Source organism: Stegostoma tigrinum, chromosome 8 (assembly GCF_030684315.1).
Source record: "Stegostoma tigrinum isolate sSteTig4 chromosome 8, sSteTig4.hap1, whole genome shotgun sequence".
Classification (NCBI taxonomy): domain Eukaryota; kingdom Metazoa; phylum Chordata; class Chondrichthyes; order Orectolobiformes; family Stegostomatidae; genus Stegostoma; species Stegostoma tigrinum.
Genome location: NC_081361.1, coordinates 40,635,690 through 40,647,023, shown reverse-complemented (window position 1 = coordinate 40,647,023; position 11,334 = coordinate 40,635,690).

Here is an 11,334-nt window from a genome sequence, read left to right as displayed (position 1 = left end):
TTCCGGTCAATGCCGTACAGTGTCCAGGGCGCAGGCGTAGTGCCGTACCATAGAGGCTGAGCTTTAGAACAGTCAGCGCCGCTGTGTTTCATTCATTCCTTACTTTATGAATGATGGTCCAGTAGAAATGCAGTGGGGCCATGAATGTAACATAAACTTCTAGCGCGCATGGTATTCCTTGAGCTACATCATAGGAAATAGAAAAAACATAAATTACATTTTTCACAATGGTGAATATAATCTTTTGGGGAAAACAATTGCGAAGAGTAGAACCAGCCATGTTTCCCCAGGATACAGCGTTTTGATATTTTTATTCTTTTTTTTTACATTTTGGAATGTACACTAATGGAACAATCAAACTAAAAAGTAATTTATTTTAGAATGTTCTTGTGTGTACAATATTTCAGTACTTAGACTTCAATGTTGCACTATTAGGAGAGAACATGCCAGACCTACATCTGCAATAGAAAAAGGTCCTGCAGAATTGTCAAAAGGAATAGAATGTTATGAATGCAAGACCCATCACTCTACCATCAACACAGTTCATCCCCATGATAAAATTACAATATATAGGCTGCAATCATTTATAATGGTCATTGTTGTATAATTAATACAATTGTAGCAAAGTTTTAAGTTGTAAACTAACATGGTTAAACTATTAACTTTCTAACGTGATTCATTCCAGTAATGCAGCCATTTCTGAAAATGGCAACATTTATTGTCCACCTTTAGTTGCTATTAAGGAGAAGTGTGAGGCCAACTGAAAATAAAAGGGTTAGAGTAGCATCTAAATAGAATGTAGAGGAGGAGAAATTTGGGCTTTCCAGAGAGAAATGATTGAAAATTTCCAGACAGGCACAAAAATAATTTAATAAGTTAACAGACTTTTTAAAATCACAATTGAAATAAAAGTAAAAGTTATGCTCTTCTGGATGTGAGTTTGCTCGCTGAGCTGGAAGGTTAGTTTTCAGACGTTTCGTCACCATTCTAGATAACATCATCAGTGAGCCTCCGACAAAGTGCTGGTGTTATGTCCCGCTTTCTATTTATATGTTTAGGTTTCCTTGGGTTGGAACCTAAACAGATAAGTAGAAAGCGGGACATAACACCAGCGCTTCGTCGGAGGCTCACTGATGATGTTACCTAGAATGGTGACAAAACGTCTGAAAACTAACCTTCCAGCTCAGCGAGCAAACTCACATCCAGAACTTCACCCTGAGCTACAAATCTTCTCAAAACTCGCTAGTTATGCTATTGTTTATATAGTCTTTGTTGGACCCCAAGCATTCATTTCTGGCCATTACACTACAGGAAGAAGTTTACAGTACAGATTCAGCAGAATGATAATAATGCTAAAAGGGTTAATTTATGCAGTTTAATTGTATTCACTTGAGTTTATAAAGTTAATTAAATTTTCAGTCATGACTGAGTCCAGAAAAAGGGACAGTAACTGTAAAGAGATAACAAGGTGTAGAGCTGAATGAACACAGCAGGCCAAGCAGCATCATTGAAGGAGGAAGGCTGACGTTTCAGGCCTAGACCCTTCTTCAGAAATGGGAGAGGGGAAGGGGGATCTGAAATAAATAGGGAGAGAGGGGGAGGCGGATAGAAGATGGATAAAGGAGAAGTTAAGATAAAAGAGAGAACCTTGTTATCTCGGATTCTCCAGCATCTGCAGTTCCTATTAACTCTGATACAATTTTAACCCCACTGCGAAGCCTTTACTAAGGATGCCTACCCTGAAGAAGTTACCCTTCTCCCTCCGGACAAACCTCAGGGGATCTCTCTCCCACTGCAACTCTCTCGTTCTCCCTACCTTCCCACCTACACTCACCTTTACTGGCTCCATCCCCACCTCTTTGACTTGTCTGTCTCCCCTCCACCTAACTTCTCCTCTATCCATCTTCTATCCGCCTCCCCCTCCGTCCCTATTTACTTCAGAAACCCCTTCCTCTCCCCCATTTCTGATTAAGGGTTTATGTCTGAAAGGTCAGCCTTCCTGCTCTTATGATGCTGCCTGGCCTGCTGTGTTCATTCAGCTCTACACCTTATTATCTTGAATTCTCCTGCATCTGTAGTTCCTATTACCTCTGATACAGTAACTGAAAAGTGTGACTTGTCTGCCATAATGGAAGGTATATAGATTTTCACAGAAAGGTTGGTAGATATAGAGTCATAGAGTCACACAGCACAGATACAGACCCTTTGGTCCAACCAACCCATGCTGATCATAACTCCAAACAAAACTCGTCTCCCCTGCCTGCACTTGGCACATATCCCACCAAACATTTCTTATTATGTGCTTATCCAACACAGTCGGGAGCTGGAGGAACTCAGCAGGTCAGGCAACATCAGAGGAGCAGGAAAGTCTATGTTTTGGGCCGGGACCCTTCACTAGGACCTATCCAAATGTCTTTTGTACATTGTAACTGTATGTCATCCATCACTTCCTCTGGAAGTTCATTCCACACACGAACCACTCTATGAAAAAAAATTCGTCCTCATAATTTGAACGCTTCCTCCCACATTGCTGTTGTGACGAGGCTGATAGAAAATTCAAAAAGTTAAATTGACTGATTATTGTTACATAAAATTGCAAAACCATGTTGGTTGATGGAATTAAGCAATAGAGCAACAATTATTTAACTGAACATCCGAACAGCTTTGATAGTTTGAATGCCTACTTTCGTTCCCATGTCCTTGGGTATGGCTTGCCAGATCATTTCAGAAGGCAGTTCAGGGTCAACCACATAGTGTGGAACAGGAATGACATACAAGCCTGACCAAGTAAAGATATCTGATTTTCGCCCTGTATAGTATACTGGTAAATCAAATGAAGTTTGATTGCAATTTGAGAGTTTCATAACCATATTTGCTGATACCACCTTTTTATTCTAGAAATTTTAAACTGAACTCAAATTCTCATGGCCAAAGTAGAATTTGCACTCCTACTCTCTGGATTATCATCCCAGGCCTCTGGATTACTAGTCCTGTTTAAAGTTTTTGAGAAGATTTGTAACTTGGGTTGTGTATGAGGTTGTAGGCTTGCTCGCCAAGCCAGTGTGTTTAATCACTCTGCTAAGTAACATCATCAGTGCACCTCCGGTGAAGCATTGGTATTCTGTCTAGTTATTTATATGCCTCAGTTTGCTAGGCTGGTTGGCATTACTTCCGATTGCATTTTTCAGTGGTTTCTATATCGAGTCCAGTTCGATGTGTTTGTTGTTGGAGTTTCAGTTGGAATACCAGGCCTCCAGGAACTCCCTGGCATTTCTCTGTTTGACTTGTGCTGTTATGGACATGTTGTCCTGGTCAGATTTGTGTCCTTCTTTGTCTGTGTGTATTGAGACCAGTGAGAATTGACCATGTCTCTTGGTGGCTACTTGGTGTTTGTGTATCCTTATTGTCAGTTTTCTTCCAATTTGGCTAATGTAATGTTTCTCAAAGTCCTTGACAAGTTTTTTTTATATTACATTAGTTTTACTGGTTGTGGGATTGGGATCCCTTATGTTCATCAGTAGCTGTTGAAGTTGCTGTGGTTGGTTTGTGGGCTACCCTGATACTTTTCTGCTCCTGAGTAGTCTTGTGGTCATCTCTGATATGTCCCTGATGTACAGTAGTGTGACTAGTGTGTCTGGCCGTGTTGTGTCTTCTTACTGTGGTTTGTCACAGAGGTAATGGCAGATACTGCTATTTGGGTATTCGTACCTTTCAAAAACTCTACATAAGTGCTCCTGTTCTGTTTTGCACAATTCCAGGTTGCTGCAGTGTGTTGGCCATTTGAATAATGTCCTGATGCAGCTCTGTTTATGGGTGTTGGGGTGGTTGCTGGAATAATTAAGCATCTGGTCCGTTTGTGCAGTCTTTCTGTTTGTGCCAGTCTGGAGTTCCCCGTTGTTCTTACGTTCTACTATTATGTGTAGCAAGGGAAGTCGGTTATCTTCTCCTCTTCTTTTGTGAATTTTATTCCGGAGTGGTTGTTGTTTATGTGTTGGTGGGTTTCTTCTAGTCTTGTGCATTTGATAATCATTACGACATAATCTACATAGAATTAATTGAGAAAACAAACATTTACATTATGGAAAGCCAAAACGGCAAATCATTAAACAAGAGACCATTCGCTCCACCCAAGAATTCCTGAACACCATCAAAAACACCAAGATAGAAGAGGATGAAATAATGGTCTCCTTTGACGTAACAGCCCTGTTCACATCCATCAACATCAACCTGGCCAAAGAAACACTGACTACACTATTAGAAGAACAGAAGACACATACACCAGACACCACCAACCTCATCAGCAAGGACAACATCATCAAGCTAGTGGACCTATGCCTCACCACCCACTTCACTTTCAATAACAAAACCTACAGACAAACCAACGGTACACCCATGGGATCTCCGAAATCAGGGTTCTTAGCAGAGGCAGTAATGCAGAGACTCGAACAAACAGCTCTGCCAATCATCCAAACCAAACTTTGGGTCCGCTATGTGGATGCCACCTTTGTCATCACTAAACAAAACAAATTAGAGGAAACCTTCAAGACCATCAATCATACCCTTACTGGCATAACATTCACAAAAGAGGAGGAAAACAACAACAAACTGCCATTCCTAGATGTCACAGTAGAGCGAGCAGCCAATGGGGAACTTCAAACCAGCATCTACAGGAAAACAACACATACGGACCAAATACTGAACTACAGGAGCAACCATCCCAACACCCACAAATGAAGCTGCATTAGAACATTATTCCAATGAGCCACCACACACTGCAGCACAAAGGAACTACGTAGAGCAGAGGAAAATCACCTATACAGCATATTCAAAAAGAATGGGTACCCTATGAACACAGTCCGCCAATTTCTCAGCAACAAACCCAAACAAACAGACAAAACGGGCTCAGAAACCATAACCACGCTCCCCTACATCAAAGACATTTCCGAAATGACTGCCAGACTACTCGGACCCCTTGGCATCAGGGTAGCCCACAAACCCACCAACACACTAAAACAGCAGCTAATGAACTTAAAAGACCCTATACAGACAACAAATAAAACGAACGTCATCTACAAAATACCTTGCAAGAACTGTGACAAACACTACATTGGACAAACTGGCAGGAAGCTAGCCACCAGGACACATGAACATCAACTAGCCACAAAACGACATGACCCACTATCACTCGTATCCTTACATACAGATAAGGAAGGACACCACTTTGATTGGGACAACACATCCATCCTAGGACAAGCCAAACAGAGACATGCACGAGAATTCCTAGAAGCATGGCATTCCAACTGGAATTCCATCAACAAACACATTGATTTGGAGCCAATCTACCATCCCCTGAGAAAAAGAACAGGAAATGACATCACCAACCCAAGGAAAGCTAACCAGATAAATAGAAAGCGGGACATAACACTAGCGCTTCGTCGGAGGCTCACTGATGATGTTACCTAGAATGGTGACGAAACGTCTGAAAACTAACCTTCCAGCTCAGTGAGCAAACTCACATCCATTAAACAAGAGAAATAAACCTAAATACTTTCATGACTAGGAGACCGTAAGGAGTGTAGATGCTGGAATCCAGCTTCAATAAAAATGGAACTGGACAAATACAGCAGGTCAGACAACATCAGAGGAGCAGGAAAGTCAATATTTTGGGCCAAAACCCTTTGTCAGGACTGGGGAGAGTTAGGCGAGGCCCGAAGTAAATAGAAGGAGGAGGGTGGAGCTGTGATAGATGGATACAGGTAAGGGGTTATAGTGATTAGTTAGTGGGAAGGGTAAAGTGAATAGCTGAGTAGGAAGATGGACAGGTTAGGACAGGTGAGGGAGGCAGGACATGGGATAAAGCTGGGCGTAGAGGGATTTTGAAGCTGGTAACTTCATTCAGGCTCTTTGGGCGTGTAGTCCTTGCACACCTAGATCCCTCATAAGGATGGCCTAGAAGCCCTCTGCTCCTTCCTCTCCAGTGGGCCAACCAGTCCCCTTCATGTGACACTCTCATTGGCATAACTGGTCCTCACCCGCAATAATTTTTCCTTTGATTCCTTCCACTCCTTACAAACCAAAGGGTTCCGTGGAACAATCCTTCTTCCACAACTACACCAGCACCATCCCTCACCTCTTTCTTTGTTATATTGATGATTGTATCAGTGTTATCTATTGCTCCCGCGAGGAGCTCAAGCAGTTCATCAACTCTGCTAACACCTTCGACCCTGCCCTCAAATTCATCTGGATCATTTCTGATAGCTCCATCCCCTCCCTGGACCTCTCCCTCTCCATCTCCTGAAACTGATTCACCACTAACATCCATTTCAAATCCACTGACTCCCACAACCACCTTGACCACACCTTCCCTCACCCATCCTCCTGTAAGAATGCTATCCCATATTTTCAGTTCCTTCCCCTTCGCCTCATCTGTTCCCTGGATGAGATATTCCACTCCAGGACATCCCAGATATCCTCCTGTTTTAGAGCCATAGTTTCCCCACCTCTGTAATTAAGGATGCCCAACTGCATCTCCCCCATTTCCTGCACTTCTGCCCTCAAAGCCCCCTTACCCACAACAATAAGGATAGGGACCCCTAGTCTTCATGCACCAGCCCATCAAACTTCTGAATCCAATGCATCATCCTCCAAAGTTTCCGCCACCTACGCTCAGACCCCATTCTTGTTCACTTTCTGCAGGGACAATTCACTTTGCGACTCTTTCATCAGCACTACATAGCCCACCAACCTCTCCACCACACCCGGTACATTTCCCTGAAACCGCAAGAGGTGCAAAACCTGCCCCCACACCTCCCCTCTCACCTCCGTCCAAGGCCCCAAACAATCCTTCCTTCAACTGTACCTCATCCAACCTAATTTATTGCGGCCATTGTTCCCAGTGTGGTCTCCTCTATAATGGGGAGACAAAATGCAGACCAGAGGACCAGTTAGCTGAACATTTCAGTTCTGCACGCACCAACCAACCTGACCTTCCGGTTGCCATCCATTTTATTCCCCCTCCCACTCCCCTGGCGACATGTCAATCCTTGGCCTCGTCCACTGTCAAAGTGAGGCCATATGTAAACTGGAGGAACAACACCTGATATTTCACCTTGGGAACTTAAAGCCCAATGGCCTGGATATTTACTTCACCAGCTTCAAAATCCCTCTACACCCAGCCTGATCCCATGTCCCACCTTCCTCTCCTGTCCTGACCTGCCCATCTTCCTACTCACATATCCGCTCCACCCTTCCCACTGACCAATCACTAGAACCCCTTACCGGCATCACCTATCACCATTCTACCTACCTTTTCCCAGTCCCAATCTCTCCCTCTATTTATTTTTGGTGGCCCCTCCCCCTCCCCAGTCCTGATGGAGGGTTTCACCCTGAAACATTAACTTTCCTGCGTCTCTGATGCTGTCTGATCTGCTGTGCTTGTCCAGCTCCATGTTTATTGACTCTAAATATTTTCATGATCCATAAGACCAGGAGACATCGGAAGATCAGCCAGCATTTGGCCCCTTGGGTCTACCCCACCATTCAATAGGATCATAGTTGATATGACATTCCTTATGTCTACTTTCCTTTCCTTTCTTTCTCCATAAGCACTGATTCCCTGATAGCCTTAAATAAACACAAGGACTCTACCCCTGCAGTTCTCTGTGGCAAGGAGTTCCAAAGGCTCTCAACCCTCAGAGAGAAGAAATTCTATTTGGCTCGACTTAAATTAGCTCCCGTTTACTCTGAGACTATGCCCTCTGGTCCTAGACTCACCCTTGAGGGGAAACATCCTCTCAGCAGTTACCCTGTCAAACACCTTAAGAATCCTATATGTTTCAATGAGATCATGTCTCATTCTTCTAAACTCAAATGAGCAGAGTGTCAATCTGTTTAACATTTGCTCATGAGTCAATCCTTCCATCCCAGGGATTAATTTGGTAAACATTTTTGAACTGCCTCTACTGAAAAGATACATTTCCTTAACTAAGCGGATCAAAGCTGCTCACAGTACTTCACATGTGGTCTCACTAGCAGCTTGTACAGTTGCAGCCAAGACTTTCCTACTCTTCTACTCCAAAGCTCTTAGAAATAAGGGCCAACATTCCATTAGAGCTTCTGGTTACCTGCTGCACGTGTGCTAGCTTTTTGTGTTATGTGCACAAGTACCCCCAAATCCCTTTGTGTTGTAATGTTGTGCAATTTTTCGCCACTTAAATAATATTGTTCTTTTGTTTTCCCTTCCAAAATGTACAACTTCTCAAGTTATACTCCATTTGCCAACATCTACCCACTTACTTAATCTATCATTATATCTCTGTAAACTGTGTATATCTCTCTCTCAACCTGTTTTTCCACCTATTTCTGTGTCATCAGAGCTGGAGTACAGGAACTGGACAGCAACAAGTTCTGGCCCAATATTATTTAATACATTTTCTAAAATTGAATACATCCATTCCAAATTGAGTAAGAGCCACCAATGTGAAACCACATCAGTTAATTGGGCAATTGCAGGGTTGGTTGATGTACATTTGTCATTGTCACCCAGGAGCTCATGTATACTTTAGAAGGCAGATGTGCAAACAGATTTTCTTGGAGGGATCCAAAGATGCAAAGGGTAGCAAGAGGAGTCATTGCTGGAGATGCACAAACTATGATTTTCAGTGTAAGAAAGGACTAAGCCAATTTTCTGCTATCCCAGAGAGCTCAACAATAGGAATGATGAAACACCCACAGGTTCAGTCATGGAGAATACTGTTAAGAAATTGAGTTTGGTGATTTTGCTTGAGCCAATGTTATTAAAAAAATTTTACCTATAAATGTCACCTTGAAAATCTTTGTAAAAACAACAGTAACCAAGAGTTAAAATGGGTGGTTAAATGATAAATTTGGGCATATCAAGTATAGTCTGCCATATAAGGTTAGTTGTCTGCTTTTTCTAAAATAATTAAAAAAGACATTGAATTGCTCCAAGATCATGAAGCAAATTCTAGACAAAAATGACCTCATTTTAGAGGGAATGACAACCATAAAATAAATGTAACATATTAACTTTTGCGGTATTATTATTGTCTACCATACATTCCAGATAGGTTTGCTGTCTGTAAAATAGATCCAAGTGTGAAATTGTGACCATGTATTTTCACATTCTATTTGAAATATTATGAACTTTGTAGATACTTCAAAAGAACACTAGTGGACTGACAGAATAAGTGGCAGATTAAAGTTAAAATAGAGAGAGGTGTGAAGTGGTAGGTCTTGTGAGGAATTAGGAAGCAAGACAATATTCTGAAAGGTGTGGAGTACATGAGAGTCATGTCAAGGGGAAATGGGAATAATATACATAAATTGGAGAAGGCAGCAGGGCAAGTTGAGAAAGTGGTTAAAGAACTGTGGTATCTTTCCTGAACTTCATAAATAGGCATAATAGTACAAAAACAAGGATGTTACCATAAACATTTATAAGCATTAGTTCAATCTCAACTGAATCGTGTGCCTAATTCTGAACATTTCACATTAGGAAGTATGTGAAGGTTCTAGGGAGAGTGCGGAAAAAATATCGAGATAATGTTTTAGGAAAGAGTTGCGTGGATAGATTGAAGAACATAGAACATAGAACAGTACAGCACAGAACAGGCCCTTCAGCCCACAATGTTGTGCCGACCATTGATCCTCATGTATGCACCCTCAAATTTCTGTGACCATATGCATGTCCAGCAGTCTCTTAAATGACCCCAATGACCTTGCTTCCACAACTGCTGCTGGCAACGCATTCCATGCTCTCACAACTCTCTGCGTAAAGAACCTGCCTCTGACATCCCCTCTATACTTTCCACCAACCAGCTTAAAACTATGACCCCTCGTGCTAGCCATTTCTGCCCTGGGAAATAGTCTCTGGCTATCAACTCTATCCATGCCTCTCATTATCTTGTAATACAAGAAGCTGCAGTTGTTCTGCTTAGAAAACCTTAAAGATTTCAGAGAACAGTTTAAACTCATGAGAGGTCTGGAAAATAGAGACTCACTTTTTGTATTGAGGATAAAGATTGAAAACAGAAAAGCTGGTTTATGGTGAACAGTAGGAGAAAAACAGCAGTCACACAAAAGCATTATTCAGAAAATGCTTTCTTTATGTCGCGGACTGTTCGCATCTGGAATGCACTCCATGAGAGAGCACTGAAGACCAATTTAATTCTGACTTTCAAAACTCAAAATTAAAACCGAAAGAACTGTGGATGCTGTAAATTTTTTTTAAAAATTGCGAGAAAAGTTCAATGGGTCTGGCTGCATCTGTGGAAAAGTCACTTAACCCGAAACATTAAATTTGATTTCTCTTCACAGGTGCTGCCAGACCAGCTGAACTTTTCCAACAATTTCTACTTTTCTTACAAAAAGCAACTTGCACATGAAAATTCTGTACAGCTACAGGGGAAAAAGTGCACGGTGGGCCAAAGAACTGAGTTGCTGACAAAGAATGTCGCCACAGCCATAACTCTAGCTCAGTTACCAAAGTTGCATTTAAGAGGTGATGGAATATGAACATAACAAGGTGCAGAGCTGGATGAACACAGCAGGCTAGCAGCATGAGAGAAGCAGGAAGGCTGACGTTTCAGGCCTAGGCGCTTCTTCAGAAATGGAGGAGGGGAAAGGGGTTCTGAAATAAATAGGGAGAGAGGGGGAGGTGGATAGAAGACAGATAGAGGAGAAGATAGGTGGAGAGGAGACGGACCGGTAAAAGAGGTGGGGATGGAGCCAGTACAGGTGAGTGTAGGTGGGGAGGTAGGGAGGGGATAGGTCAGTCCAGGGAGGATGGATAGGTCAAGGAGTTGGGATGAGGTTAGTAGGTAGGAGATGGGGGTGGGGCGTGGGGTGAGAGGAGGGGATAGTTGGGAGGAAGGACATGTGAGGGAGGCGGGGACGAGCTGGACTGGTTTTGGGATGTGGTTGGGGGAGGAGAGATTTTGAAGCTTGTGAAGTCCACATTGATACCATTGGGCTGCAGGGTTCCCAAGCGGAATATGAGTTGCTGTTCCTGCAACCTTCGGGTAGCATTGTTGTGGCACTGCAGGAGGCCCAGGGTGGACATGTTGTCTGAGGAATGGGAGGGGGAGTTGAAATGGTTCACGACTGGGAGGTGCAGTTGTTTATTGCGAACCGAGCATAGGTGTCCCACAGGGCGGTCCCAAAGCCTCCGCTTGGTCTCCCCGATGTAGAGGAGGCCACAGCGGGAACAGCGGATGCAGTATACCACATTAGCAGAAGCGCAGGTGAGCATCTGCTTGATGTGGAAAGTCTTCTTGGAGCCTGGGATGGGGGTGAGGGGGGTGGTAGAGGGGC